A 16,045-nucleotide genomic window follows, 5' to 3' on the forward strand; every position below is an offset into this window, starting at 1 on the left:
GTGCGTGCTGCTGGATGACAGTATATTTTTAACAGAGTAGAATTCATCACTGTTCTTGGATACTCAGAGAGACAAGGAGGACATATAGATGAAATACATTGATGGTTTTGAAAGATGGGTAAGAAGAGATCATTCAGAAGCGTAACTATTACACCAGAATTTTCTCATCCAGCATACAAAGAAATACTAGGAAAATCACTTCAGTATGGTGACTTCAAATGTATGCATCACTGCATGCACTAAAAGGGTTTGATCTAAAGACCCACAGAAATGTAAGGAAAGCTCAAGGAACAGGCAGACCATGACAGCAACACATACTGAATACGCAGATATTCTTGCCACTTGGTGGAGGTTATTATTCAAATGAAGTTAGCTATAGGCCAAATATTCAGGCCTCATTCCTTAAGTTTTACAATTGCTCTGGTGCGCACAAACTTGAATGAGCACTTGATAACCTAAAGTGATGTAGGATACTGCAAAAATAAATGTCAGCTCTGAGATATTCAGAGGAAATGTACACACTAATAATTAATCAGTCAACAGCCAAACAACGGAAACACAGAGAATCAGAACGACTCAGATTAGCTCAGATTTAACAGCGATTGCGGAAAAAAGTTCAGAGTTGTAGGACAGTCCCAAACATGTTTAATTCACAGGCACTGTGCATGCATATTCCTTTCTGCAGCTACTGAAATAAAATAATAAAAGACAACGATCTTTATCTGTGTGCTCAACATTTCCCAGCTTAGAAAAAATCTTGAAAGCCCTGGATTTATGTGGATTTAGCTCTCAGGAAAGAGGCTCTGAGAGAACTTTCATCTTTGTTGCAAATCCTACAAAGACGTGACCTTGCCATTTATAAAGCCACATCGCACATTAGAAGGAGAACCACCATACCTGGAGAAGAGGCTATGAAAGTGTAATGGAACAAGCTTCACAAAGGTTAGCGTGCATGAGGTAAGAGTATTTCCTCAGAATAAATCATCTTGACCAAACGCAATGCAAAGTTAAAAGGCATGACTTTTCTCATGCATGTGAAATTCAGGTTGGATTTTCCTGCTTGTGAGAGCATGCACATTATTCAAACAACTTTCAAAGGTTTCACGTTTACTGTCAGGAGATTATCCATCTAAAAATGCAGTTCCTTGTTTCAGATGTCATTCAGTTCAGCACATAAAACATTAAGTAAGACCGATACTCAACATCGAAATTAATGTACAATCCAGGGATAATTATGTGCTGATGGCTTGCAATGAAATCTGTTGCTAACAGGGAATATTGGTATTGTCAACGAATGAAAACATTCTCCCCAGCACCAGCTGAGCCTGTCCTTTGCCCAAAAAGAACTGAAGTCTTAAATTAATTGTCACAACATTAATCCAGCTCTTTGCCCAATTACACTGTTGCTTGAGTCATTAGAGTTCTGATGAACTGTAAAACAGTCTTGTGGAAGCCCAAAATTTCCCAGTATCATGATCTCAAATAGTAGACAGAAAAAAGAAATACAACATTAATATAGTGCACTGCAGATGGGAAGCTTCTAGCCAGAAGATACTCTCCAGAAGCAAGGGTAGATAGCTGGAGTTGCACCAGTTTCTTTCTTCATTCTCCACCTTCAAGTCAAGGTTAACCACATGTGCAACTTGCTTAACCACACTCGTCAACCCACCAAACAGAATAGATATCTTCAGTTGCTTTTATTTTGAGCTAACATATTCCTGTGTCCTTTGCAACACAATTTATTCAGCATGAACAACCTGTAATAATACACAGTACATGTTCTGTGTTACATAAGCTTTTCCATGTGAAATTATTATTTTACTGATTTTTTAAAATTAAATGACTTTTCTTGTGAAATAAAAGATTATATTTTCCAGTTCATTGATGCAAATCTACAGATAAATAATGCAAACAATGTTAAAATACCAATAGATATCAGTTTACTACAAAATAAATTACTTACCTCCCTAGAGAATGTTTAATTATTGCTTATGGAAATTATACACCAGTAATGAGCAAGCCAAGAAAAATCTCCTTTCCAAACAGCTAAACTACTATAAGCATATTTTGACAGTTAAAATGCATTGTATACTCAACATCTTTGCCCTAACCATGCTGTCCTAGAAATGGTGATTTCTCAAAACATTTCAGCTCCTTTTTGTTGCCCAAGCAGAAGACACGTACCTTAGTAAGCATCTGAGTGAATGCTGTAGATCTTGTATTTATCACAGCTGCCAGAGCTTACAAATATCAGTTGTTTGGCACATGGCTTCTCACATGCACGTTTTCGTAGGCCCCTGTAATGTTCCTGGAGGTGCTTATAAATTTAAAGATGGGCAGGACGAGGCCATGTTGAACTGACAGCTATTACATTCACTTCTGCACATACATAGTGCGGTAGAAGCAGCAGATAATTTTGGATAGTTACTTAACAGGTAAACAATCCATCAATTCTCAAAACAGGTCAAGCAAAGTTCTAGGCTTTCCTTACCCCAAAAGGGATCAACTCCATCAGACCTACAGCCCAGAAGAGTTCTGCAACTCTTCGACCATCTTTTTTAGGACATGCAAGAGAAGAATGTAAAATTTTCATGTTATATTCACAGAGTGTCTCTCAGACTCGAAGCTAAGAAAATGCTTTATGGCACTACAGTGTTGGAGCCAAATCTGATGGTAACACAAACCAGAGCACAGCTCCTGGTTGCATTGGTGCCAATGCTCAACAGCTCCTGAAAGACTTACATTGTCAGAGTCTCTGAGAAACATATTTAGACAGACGGCATCTGACAGCATAGGTTGCTTTCTACTACATATCTGTTCAATGGGGTAGAAAAAGAGAGCATTGCCTGTCACCAGGAGAGAAAATCAGTACCAATTCAGAACAAATACCAGGTCTATAATGACTGTACACAGATGTTACCAGAGTAAACTTGAGAAAAACATGATAAAAAGGCTGAACGATCATCTATTCCCCATTGGGTGAAAACATTCAGAGAAGCTTGCTGAGTGGGAACATGTGCAAAATGAATGAATCGTGCATGGACCCCAGATGCACAGGAACATCTGTGATGATGATGCTGGCATGGAGAACTACTTGCATATTCATGCTATCGTTATCATGACTTCTTATCCTTCATTCTCACTACAGTAGACAGTGTAGACCTTTAGAAGCTTCCCAAAGCAGTCACCAGCTCAATTTCTCCAAAGGTAAAAGAGGTTGCCCATTGGCACAGTGTTGTACAATCACATTTTTACTGATGCCTCTTTTTACTCTGGGCTTCAAGAGCAGTGTTAATGGTGTCTACACAAAGAAATCGAACTCTTCATCCCTGCAGGTGTAGTATGGGTCTGAAGTAGGCTTAGGATAAGTTTCTAAAAGAGACTGAAACATGCTCTATGCAGGGTCTGAGAGTAGCTGAGTAGCTGCATGCTGACACTGTCATCCATTGGACTACCCAATGCTGTTGCTTTGCCTCCTCTCCCCCACCATCTGCCTATACCAATGGTTTTCTTCTCCTATATGCAGACTGAAAGCTTTTAAGGCCAGAGATCTTTGCATTGTGTATGCATATACACAAACACTTTATGAGGGAAGCTAGCAATACAAGCATATAATGGTGCTAATAACTTTGGGAGCACTAATATTAAAAACTTCATTTAAACAAGGACTCCTTTATAGTAATCCCTGACATACAATCTAGATCTTGTTAGATTATGCCTTTAAATATTTCCCTGAATATTTTAGATCCATTATTAATGTTCTGAATTGCTAAAGGTTGGTGCTTTTGATGCCTACAAAAGCATTACTGTGTAAACTTTGTTTACACCTGGGATCCTACAGGAAGCTTTTTCTTTCTTCCAGCACGAGGTATTTCCCTTTATTATTTGCCACCAGAAATTTAATTAATGAAGATGTTCTACGCCTAAACACACGAGGCACCTAACCTCAATGTGGTAAAACTGCAGTCCACAGGAAGCTGCTTCAAGGAGTCCTATCCTACACCGACAGCCAGCTTTATCAGTACCCATGCAGTACAGCCGACTTTTGCCAGCCTCTATATCATAATTCATAGGATCTATTGCTACACAGGAAAAAATTCACATTATGTCAGCTGCAGGCAGACTTGATGAATTGGAGGCTCCAAAGAGTTTTTTCCACTGTTGCATCAAGCAGCTGGAGCAAGGGAATAAGAAGAGAGCTCCAAGCTACCCTCACTGGCACAAGTAACACCATTGTCCAGAGGTTGTGCCACCAGCTGGCAAGATCCACACTGAGCTTGGCCAGGCACCATTCTCCTAGGGCACTTCTTGATGCCGATCAGTGAGTTCTCCATTTGGAAACAGCACAGCTTTGTAAACACTGCAATACGTTGAGACTCAGGATAAACAGACTTTGTGAATAACACTGTAGCTTACTCCTCCACGCGGCTTTGGGCAAGTCCTACAGCTTCTTTGCATTTCCTCTCAAGTAATGAAGGTGAGAGCAGCTCTATTTCATTGAGATCTACTGATGGAAAAAGGTTAAGAAGGAGGTGGTTTAGTACCAAACCCTGTTTCCAATCAGGCTCAGCCTAACGTACGTGGACCACAGAGAAAGAAGAAAAAAATATCCAGAAAGGTAGCAACATTCAATGCCTGATCAAACTGAACTGCTCCCAATTTATTTTAATACATCTCTAAAGCTACAGCTTGTCAGAGTCACCTGAATAATCCTGCTATAATTCTATTCCATATTTCTACCTAAAAAATTGAAAATCTTTAGTATGCAATTAATATAGCTGGCAATGACACAGCACATCCATCTGCCTTCTTAGACCAGCTGAGGTTTAATAACCAATACGCCCGACGGGCTCAAATAATTTAGAGCCCATATTTGTTCTCAGGAGTGGCTCCAGTTGGCCAGAGGTTTCACCACTTCCCATAAATTAAAGGGAAGAACGTGTAGGGGAGGGAGGGATGCACAGGGGAAGAGGTTTGTGGGAGAAATTCTGTGCATGTACGCGACAGTTTTTAAAGACGGCTTCCCATAAGAAGCTGCTTTTGTGCAGTCATTTTGAAGTATTAAATTTTGATAATTCTTTAATCACTGCAGTTTAATGAGGTAGAGGCAGGAGGTGAAAGGGGAATCCATCATGTCAGTTCAAGTACCTGGCTCTCTTCCTGCTGTGAACGTTTAACATATCACAAAGTCCAAAGCCCTACTTTTGCAGCTGAAGCTCGGAGAAGGGGTTCTGTAGTCACCCCAGAACATGTGGTTTCCCTGAAGAAAACTCTTTATGCAATCAAAAGCCACACTTCATTTCCCCAACCAAAAAAAAAAAAAGAAAAAGTGCTGTTCAAAAAAAAAAAAAAAGCAGAAAGGCTGGATTTAAACATAAGCTTTTTTTAATTTTAAAATTAGACACGAGAGATTATTTTATCATGAAGAATTGTCTGTTGCTTGTGTCACTGCAGATCTTTTCTGATGCAGTGCTTAGTTTTTAATTCACACTTCATGAATATTAGCTAATAAAATCTAATCCAAGTCTCCAGTGACACTAATGACCTCTCAGGTATTATTATCTTCATTATGAAGTTGTTATATTTTATCCCTCAGAATCTCCAAACATTTTGTAAATAAACAAGTTGCTTTCTGCAGTGCTGATAGGCTCAAAGTGAGGTGGATAAGTGGCCAGCATCCACAAATCCCATCATCCACCCTCATGGTGCTGTTACCCAGGCAGGTAACGTATACCATCCACACAGCCAAAAAACCTCAGCCAGTTCACACCCTCCGCCCTTTTTGTCAGTACCTTAATCCTTCACTTATTAATTTGATATTAGATTGTCCCAAGAATCATTTGCTACGATCCAAGATGCCGAAAAGCTGTCATAAATTTTTTAGATCTGAGTAACTGCCTTTCCCTTCGTCCTGTCAGGCAGGACGTTAACAGTTCGTCACGCATAAATCACAACATAACCCCATCTTCCTGCTACTTACGGAAATATACTGAAATCTAAGGTTTCACTTTTTCACTTTTTAATAACACTTGATGTGTTCTCTTACTAATAACCTTTGAAAACTGATATATATTTACAAGAACAAGGAGGTAAACATATGAATTATAGTTTTTGGACCATCGCTATTGAAGCATCTCCTTGCATCAAGAAGATTACCAAGCCCAATTACTTTCTACGTGAGTGTTCTGATGTGCCCAGCAAAATCATTTTAAGCAACTGAACGGTGATTCCCTCGTAACGTGTACTTCCAAACTGCTCACATCTGCTGCCACAGCAGGGATGGTCAGTGCTAGTTCAAATGTGCATACCCCAGAGCAAATCCAACCAGTAATTCTTTCTCCGTTATCCATTTCCTACAAGAATTGCTGCAAAGCTCTTTGTATTTCTCAGCATCTGACAGAGAATGGGGGAGCAGCGTCAGGGAGACCGAGGCAGCACACCATCAGCCTCGGGTACAGAAATGCCAGAATGGGAACCTTTCCTCATAAAAGCCCTCAGCACTACAGCTGGTAAATAGACTCTTTCAACAAACATGGTTTTCAAGACCAGAGTCTAAGTTAATTGACAATGACAGCTTCAAAATTCTTCCTTCTCTGACACACAGCTTTGTTACCATCAGTGTATCCTTCATCTTACTACACTGTTACTTCCTACCTCCTTGGTAAGCCACCTTACAAAATCTACACAAAAATCTAAATCCACCAAAAAAAGAAATCCCTTTCAGAATGAAGCTCTGCCAAACAAAAAGCAGATAAATGATAAAAACATACTTTAAAGTCCTGAAAAATACAAGAAACTGACAGCATGTTCTTCCCTTTCTTCTTCCCCAGAATTCTCCTCTTCCCCCTTCTAACTGTCCCTAAGTCTTCAGTGTCAGGCATGACTGCCACTGGTTCAGTAGATAAAGCTCAGCTTAAGAAGTCATTAGAAGTGTGATTTTAACCGTGTGGCCATCAGACTTCACTTGCTTGGAACAAACATTTCTCACAGGCAAAAATCTTCACATTGTTTCATCTCAACCACTCAAAGGAAAACATTCCTTTATTTGAAGTCAAATTTCCAAAGCCATTCTGAATGCCGAAATATCACCTTCTTCTGTCTTTTCATATAAACTAGGAAAAAAAAAAATGATAGCTTCCTTCCCTTTATATGCAAAATTTCACAAACATCTCTAAAACCAATTAGAAATCAGGCACGTCATTTGCAATCCACTATCCAAAAGGGAAAGAGGGAAAGAAAGCAACACCACAGAGTAATGATGCCTATTTGAACACTGATGACTTTTTTTTTTTGGAGAGAGGTTGAAGTGCCATTTAGAATACATATGCTCGCTTGCCTTTATTTTGCACAGAATTGGTTTTAAAATGGATATAGCCTCTTGGGCTCTCAGAAAAGAATTATCCTTTTCCTTTCTCCCCCTTCTCGCAAATAGAAGTCAGTTCAGTATTGTTTTTCTGTGAAATAAGTTCTGCTTAATAACAACAGTCCTTTCCTCTTTTCTTTGCTCACTCTTACGTTCACCATTCTCTTCCTTTCACGTATTTCCCAAAATTACTGGTCCCACAGCATGTATTTACTCCTTTATATGCCTTCACAAATCGATTCCAGGCTTTCCAAAACCTCTTTAAAGATTCAGATTAAAAGGTACTGAGACAGGATATGCTTTTATTCAACTTTCTACCACTGTGAATTATGGTGGAAATATAAGCACTTCTATTTCCTTTCTCCTCTACATAAACTCAAGTCTGCATCACTGCCCGAATTCAAACCTGAGTTTCAGTTCTCCCTGGTTTGGTCATCTCTCTCCAGCTTAGCTCAAGGACATTCAAGACAGTCTGTAAGGAAGCAGCATTTCCAAAACAAAGCATCACCATCCCAATGGGCGGGCTGTCTCCCAGAGATGATTACAGTCAAAGCAATCCCCAGAGAGAAACACGAATGTCACCTTCAGTCAAAGCCTTCATTCCATAGCATGTGAAGTGCTAAACGTCTCCAAATGCCATAGTCTCTTGGTGTCAGTGCTGTGCAGACGTCATTTACTAGCAGCAATACAAGTAGGCCGTGAACTAAAAGGCCTTACATTGTCGAAAACATCTGTGCAAGTTGATGACATTTCCCTCCAACTTCTATTCGCCCTTATTTTGTTTGCGTTGAGATCCACGGTTTCACAAGTTCTCATATTCTGGTTCTTATCAGAAGTACACATTTGTCGTTGATAGCTTTTAGTAAAAGTTATTATTAGAAAACTTTTCACTTTTATCTCTTATCTCCTTCCACTCCAGAAAACCTTATCACTCCTCTCACTAAGTGTACAATAATTGGAGCTTTGCAATTACAGGTGCAACACACAGACTTAATGGACCAATTTGACAAGCTAAAAGAATTCTGGTTCGCTTATCTATTTAGTGTTTTAATAGTGCTTCTTCCTAATTAGTCTGTAGTTATAGTTACCAAGGTAATTGTCAATGACTAGAACCATAAATAAAGTAGTTCTGAAAGAGTCAGTGGAGGAGGACTTTGCCCAAGAAACAGGTGAATACACTGGAAGGTTTCAGTCAGAGTTAAATGTTTCAAGAGGCTTAAGAACAGAAGTTGGCTTAATAAATGATCCTAAGAAAAGACCAATGAATTCAAGTGTTCTTCACAAGCGTAAGCGTTGGTAGAAAAGCTGAAATATTTTCCTAGGAATGCAGAATCCAGACTGCCGAGCCATGGGTTTATTTGGCCAACACTTGTTATTCCAGGGCAGCCAGATGCATACTTTGCCTGCACAAATACTCTTCTTTCCTTGCCCCATCCTCAAGTTCACTTCTCTGAAGTCAATGCTGTAAGACAGTTGTACACTCCTCAGATGGGCCTTTATCTTTCCTCCTGTTCTTTATCCTTTAAAATTATCCAATTCTCATCATGATCTTACTGAATATATTCAATTATATGAAAATATTTGGATATTACTTCTGTGAATAATTTCCAAGTGATTTCAATTGTGAATGCTACAGGATGTGCAACTCGTTCCATAGCACAGAGTGCCAGACCACCACAAGCTTTGGTTTCATTTGTTAACACTTCTGCTGTGCTGTCAAACACAATAAACAAATCAGGGACCGGAAACAGAAGCATGTTGCTCAAGCCCAGCACTTCATCTTGAGTCCTGAACACACGCCCTGCCATCCTACAGAATTCACTGAGAGCAAAGATCTGAAAAAATAAGAACAGTTGAAAAACTTTCCTATATGTATACAGATTATCCAAAAATATTCCCCTCCATCACTACAGAAAGTGGAGACTAGATTTTTATCATTTTTCTTTCTGTGTTTTCAGGAAACAAGGCCAAAATCCTACAGGACAGGGAAAAGAAACTATGCTAAAATAAAGAAGATGCCAGTTTTTTAGTATTCTATCTTTAGAAAAAAAAAACAACTTTCCAAATACCTTTTTCCAACTTATGTAAGAATACAAAGGAAAGTTTTTGAACTTGCTTCCAGCAGACATTAATGTCAGGGAACTTGTGCACTTTGCATGCACTCCCCACAACGCTGAGTATTTAGCAAAATTTGTCACTACTTTACAATTCCCCTATGAAGACCAGCAAGAACTTTCCAACATACCATGTGCTGCTCCAGCTCTACCACTTGATTTCGCTTCCCCATAAGATTATTGCCGTTATGCCTACACAGAAAAATAGCAGGCAAAGTTCTGAGCACATCTTACTTCCACTGCCTACAGTGGAAGCCTCCTGGCAAAACTGAGAAGTCACGTCGTTTCAAGCAACTTTTTGAAGATCTGGGAGCTAGAAACACAGAGCTTGTAAAAATACATCAGATATACATCTAAAACATGTAAAACGAAACAAGCAAATCAATGCGTGCCAGCAGGCTACATTTGTAATTCTCAGACAAGAAAAATCTCTCTTCAACTTTAATAACAATTTGCTTGCATAAGGCATGTGGGATCATGCATAGAAGAGTATAATTAAGGCCTACTAGGAATCCATACAGTGATTGAATTCCTAAGAAAATACTCAATTGCCCATTAATCCCTCTGCCGCAGAAACTTCCTCTCCATAACATCCTTTTCCATCTAGGATTGCAGGGCTTGAAAAAGTCCTTTATTCCAAGGACAGTTACGTCTTCACACCCTCTTGTACAAGCTGAGAAGATGAAGTACAACCAGCACAACCACCTACACCAACTGACAGCAAGGCTCAGAGGTCTCAAAGATACATTCCGTCCTTCCTCAGAGAACAAGCGTGGCTGCTAAGCTTGAAGTAAAATAGAACTAAATACAATAAAGGGAAATAAAGGGAAAAAAATAAAGGAAAATAAAAGCAAAGGAAAATCGACAGTGATTTTTAAGGAAATAAAAGTGGGGAAGAGAAGCATGCTATCAATAGCTGCGAAAAATCAATCCTAATGGTGATGGATTTAAACTGAAAAAAAGAAATAGTCACATTAAGCAGCAGATTAAGCAATGCACTGGAACGGACTGCTTCTAAAAACTGCAGAGTGACAGATCTTGAAAGTACACTGTACCCTGATGGAGAAAGATGGGCAGAATGGCCTTTTGAGAACTCTTCTAGGTCTGCAGTTACATAGGGACATCCTAATTTCTCTTATCTTTGCAGAAGTCTCTGGTCTGACCCGCACTGGTTTTGTATCAGATCCATACAATTCTCCAGAAGTCTTCCCTAAGAGAACAAGGCAGCATTTCTTAATACTTCCCTCAGCCTTCAATCTCCCACCATTCCCTTCTAAAATTCACACAATCCAGCTAGAAGTACCTATTTATTTCATTTTCCCACCATTAAACTTGCATTAAAACATGTATTCCAAGAACTGTCACTCAAAAAGAACAGAATTTTAAAGAATGTCAAAATAAACCTTTACTCAATTTTTCAGAATTTTTCCTCAACCTCTTTCTTACCAAGACTGAGACAGTTTTACAGAATCAACATTATTATTTGTTTTGAATGACCTAGGTACGCAGCCAGAGTATAAAAAGGGATAATAAAAGATTATATAGAAATACTATTTATATGCATACGCACACATATTTTCTCCCTTAAAGGCTACAACAGCCCCTGCTCAAATATTCTTCCCTTTCACGTTCTCAAGTTCCCAAAAGCGTTGGTGCTATTTCTTAATTTCAGGTAGGATACCATTGTAGCAGATCTGCTTTTTTGTGTTTGTTTCTTTTTTAGATCAAAACATTTACTGCACTAAAGACATTCTTAGACCATGAACACGCACAAACCCCTACACTGGAAACGCAACTAATTCTCAAGCAACCTTGCACTGTCAAAAGGACATAAGCAACAATCAGTGCTAAGATGGACATTTCCAGCCCGTTTTCACTGTGAGAGCACTGCAGTGGAGGATATACCACCCAGTACACAACCCTGCTATTTTTGTTCGTCGCATCTCTGCTGTTCCCATTTTCCCCGACTATTCGTATGCCTGCTGGTGCCTGCAGTCCCACGATAGCTGTAATCCAGGGGCTAGCTGCAGCCAAGAGATAGCCTCTGCCCCCTGGCTGGTGCTCTGCTTCCACACGTCTCTGAGCCTGCACATGTCTCACCACCTCTTAGCAAGGCAGAGCAGGGAGCTTACATGGCCATTGCTCTCTTTAGTTGCAAGTTTTTTTCCCTCCTGTGTCAGTGTTCAGCCAGATCGCTTCCATTATTTGTGTGCAACTACATGCCCAGTGTTGGCACAGAGAAGGAGGAGGCTTTTCTCACCCATGAACCTGTCTCACAGTTTCTGCCTGCCTCTGTACATCCTGAAAACAAGCAAAATCGAAAAGCTGCTCAGCCTTAACTCTGCACCACAGCATAGGTGAGTTATTTTATATTGGAGTTTTCGAATGGGGCTGAAAGCAATTATGCACACGAAACACAGTGAAATTCAGCACATCACTATAAGGAGCATGAGAAAATTCATGCTGCAAAGAAACATCTTTACCCTTCTAATGTTTTAGACATTTAAGGAACATGATCTTACAGATAGCATAAAGAGGATAAACACTTCTGTTGGTATTACACAGATATTATTTGCATTTCTGTATAGCTTAAGGCCAGTTTGAGGCTATACAGACACAAAAGAAAAGGATGGCCCAGGCCAACAATCTGCCATATGAGAAAAGAGATGAGTTTAGGCAGATAAGGGCACAGAAGTAAACAGCAAGCCAGGACTAAAGCCGCAAAATACAACACCGGTCTGTGTCAGCAGCCAGCCATTCTCAAGAGCTTTGAAGACATTGCAACAGAACAGAGTTTAGAAATTGGTTTTAAAAGAGTAATTTGAAAGAACCGTGAGATGGCTTTGCAGTATGCATATGGATTTCTTTTCCCAGGGATGAGGGAGAAGCACAACGTTGTTTCCTCTTAATATTTAACAGCTGGGATATAGGGACTGGCATCTGAGCCTGATCAGATGTGGGAGCTGACTTCTGATACCAGCCATAAGATAAGGGGTAAGGCACAGGCAGGCTGTGAAGGGCCTTAAAAGTGAACTCAAGAGATTTGATGTGACGAAGAAAGAGGCAAAGAAGGAATATAAAAAGAGCAATGACACAGTCCAAGTGACAGATAAGGAAAAAGATCTTTGCAAAAGAGAAAGTTCAAGCATAAACATAGCAAGAATTAATTAGATGAGAGCAGAGAAAGAAACATTGCTGCAGCTGAAATAAGAGCCTCACTGACTGCGTTAGCTGCATGGAGGGTTAAGGAACGCTGCATTCAGAGACATTACAGAGAAAGAATCTGAGAGTTCAAGTTAAGTATGAAGTGAGAATTTAGGAAAAATATCAAAAAATATAAAATATTCTTCTTTTTTTGCAGATAGCACTATAAATTTCTCTTTTAATAGTTGAGTCTCTTTCTCCCCCTTTTCCATTGAGTTCATTCTGAACTTGCAACTGGTGCCTCAGGACAGAGCACTGCATTCATGTGAAGAAAATTTCTCAACTGCAGTTGGTTTTCCATTCCAGATTGAAGATCTACACATACAGCACAAGTGACGCACAACAAACTCTAGAGAAAGGAGAACACAAGACCAAACAAAAATAGCCTTTGCTATCTGGTGACTTCTACTACACCTTCATGGAAGAAAGAAACAGGTAGCTATATTTTTTATTCAGCTCCAGTGCAAAATCCTATTTGAAAATGAGAAATTTCTCATTATACAAGAGATGTTCCCCCACACCTAACAGTAGTACTGGCACATCAGAGGGAAGGGAGATGCTACTGATCAGTTCAACCAAGGTACCTGCTGGGTGACTGCTGGCAAACTGTGAGGCTGAGGCTGCGCTCCTGGGCTGCCCCTCATCACTGCAGGAACAGCAACAGCAAGACACATCAGGGATTACTCCACCAAAGCAATGCATCAGCCTTTGGTAGAATAAAGTGAGGACACGAAAACAGCAACCTTCAAACATCACTATGTGTAACACTCTGGGTGCCACCACATTCCCCTGCTGTCACTAATTAATTCCCCAGCAAGAATGCAAAGAGTTTTGAAGGTGCCGCTTTTTTGTTGCTTTCTTTTGACAATGGAAGCATTAAAGTCAGTAATGTTGTTTATCCACATGCAGCCATGTATAGCATATACATATGCTCAGAATAAAGAAAATTTCTCCAATGACCACCCCTCCAGGGACAGAATTTCCATAGCTTTAACCCAAATAATCGTTGTCATGCAAGAGGTAGTTTCTGTAAAACAAGCACCGACAAAACACAGACAAAGCACACCAGGGACTCTGCTGCAGTTGGCATCTCAATGAAGTCAAAACCAAAGCATGCATAAAAAAAAATAAATACAAAAGGGGAATTCTGCTCAAAAAAAGAAGAGAAACATTTATATAATATTTCAAGTCATGTTTCCCCCTCCAAAAAAAAAAAAAGGAAAAAAAACACCTTTCATGAAAAGTAAAAATAAAATAGAAATTTGAAATGAAAAAAAATTTGAAAATGCAAAACCATTGCAAATCCCAGGAAAAAAAAACCACCTCACTTCATTGCAAACCCTAATTTAAATTTCTAAATGAGGTATTTGAAATCAATGTGCAGCAGGGAAAATTCTAACACAAAAACCAGCTATTGCCTTCATAGAAGCTGAGAGCTCAGTTTTCAGGACGTTCACAGACCTGTGAAGCAGCCAATGCTTCTGCGAAGGCAAAATCCCCCCAACTATTTATGCACCCAGAAAGTGAACAGAACTTTCAAAACTTGCACTCTTTGGACAGGTGCTCAGTGTCTGGATTTCCTCACTGTGCTGATTGTTCTGAGAAATGCTGGAAATCGAGCCATTCTGGTTCTCAAATAGGAGACTAGGTCTTCTGACAACACAGCCTGAAGGAGGTGTCTGCTGTAATATCTCTGAAGGAGGAATTTGGCCCTCTTATGTATAAGAAATGTCACTATCAGCTTAAAACAAAACCAAAACCATCATAACAGAAGTGACATGCTGGATATCCATGAGGAAAATCTATGCCTTCAGTTTGAAAGCTCTGGCCAAGTGAAATACAGAAGATAACAGGAGTCCTTCAGGAAGACGCACATGAGCTTTATGTACCAACAGCCCGTCAGAGACATCTAGTGTAACTGTAACTGCAATTAGAAGCAAAACGTAAGAGGTGTTGAACAGGTCTTCAGGCCAAAGCCTCAGCTTTGTTTGCTCTATTCCAGTAGAAAGAAATAAAACTAAACCCATCTGAAAGGCTAATCGTCACAACAGCAAGATATAGATACTGCAGAATGTCAGCTCTGATTCGTATTCATCACCAGAAGAGACAGGATGACAGAAACAGAACTGAAAGAAAAGAGTAAATCCAATGTTGAGGAGGAGGTAGAAAGGTAAGAGGGCTGCTCCGGAAGTAATGCCTCCTGTATTATTATGTTGGCTCACGCCATCAGAGGCAGATGTTGGTGGTATGGCAGTAGAAGTTGAATCTTCACACCTGTACTGCATTCTGTTTTGTTATCCTGCGACAGATGGCAGCAGAGGGGCAGTCTGACAGAATGGTGTCTGACATGGAAGTGTGGATGAAGCAAAGGTGTGTCAATAATTCCTCTGTGCAGAACAAATGGCACCCACTGACATTCAATGATGCCTGCTGAATGTTTATGGAGACCAAAGAGCAGCTGTGAGCACAGCGAGGCGGTGGGTGGTCCATTTCAGCAGTGGTGACACCAACAATGGGTCATCTCTCCCAGTGCAGATTCTTTTATGGATGTGGTATACAGGTTCTTGTGCATCACTAGCAAAAACCCATAGTGAATGGTGCTATGTTGTAAAATAGTGTTTTGTAGCTGAGAATTTTCTCTGTCAAATACTGTTATTGTGCTCTTTGCATCTGCTGTAGTTTTCATGGAAAAAAATAGAAGGAATTACTTTCGGAACAACCTACGTGGCGCTGCAAAACACAACAGTAGCTAGAGTATTTCAATCGCATATTGCTTAAATGGGCAACATGAGGATAAAACAATTTGGAGAGTTGTTTCTTGCCTTTAATGCACCATTTTCACTCCAGGAGTGCACAAATTCCAAACAGCTTCATCAGAATGATTTGGCATGAACATGACATTATAACTAAGTGCACCAATGCACAGACTAGATCCCAGGCCAGAACACTGCCTGTGGTGCTAAAAGCAGCGTACTGTGCATCAAGAAAACATTGCAGCCTGAACAGGTTGATTTCCCCACTCTTCTGCTACTGATACCCAACCTTCAAGAGGCCCTTTTGCGTTTCCTTGTTGACAAGGATGACGGTGGTGTTAACCTTTTACAAGAGTTAAGAAGTTGTCTTGATAAGAAATGGCTTAGCTGTTTTCACCTCCTTCTGCCCTGTCTCTGTGATTTATGAATTAAGACATGGTTCATGCTGCGAGGGTTGAGGAGCCTGGGCACATCTGATTCTTTTCAGCTTCACCATTCTACTTGCTCAGATCTTCCTTTATCACAGAGTTAAATTTGAACAGTATATGTAAGTAAACTTGCGCTCTGCCTGACAGAACTTTGAAAAGGCTTGCAAAACACTAGAGTTATTT

The sequence above is a fragment of the Numida meleagris genome, chromosome 10 (assembly GCF_002078875.1).
Source record: "Numida meleagris isolate 19003 breed g44 Domestic line chromosome 10, NumMel1.0, whole genome shotgun sequence".
Taxonomy (NCBI): domain Eukaryota; kingdom Metazoa; phylum Chordata; class Aves; order Galliformes; family Numididae; genus Numida; species Numida meleagris.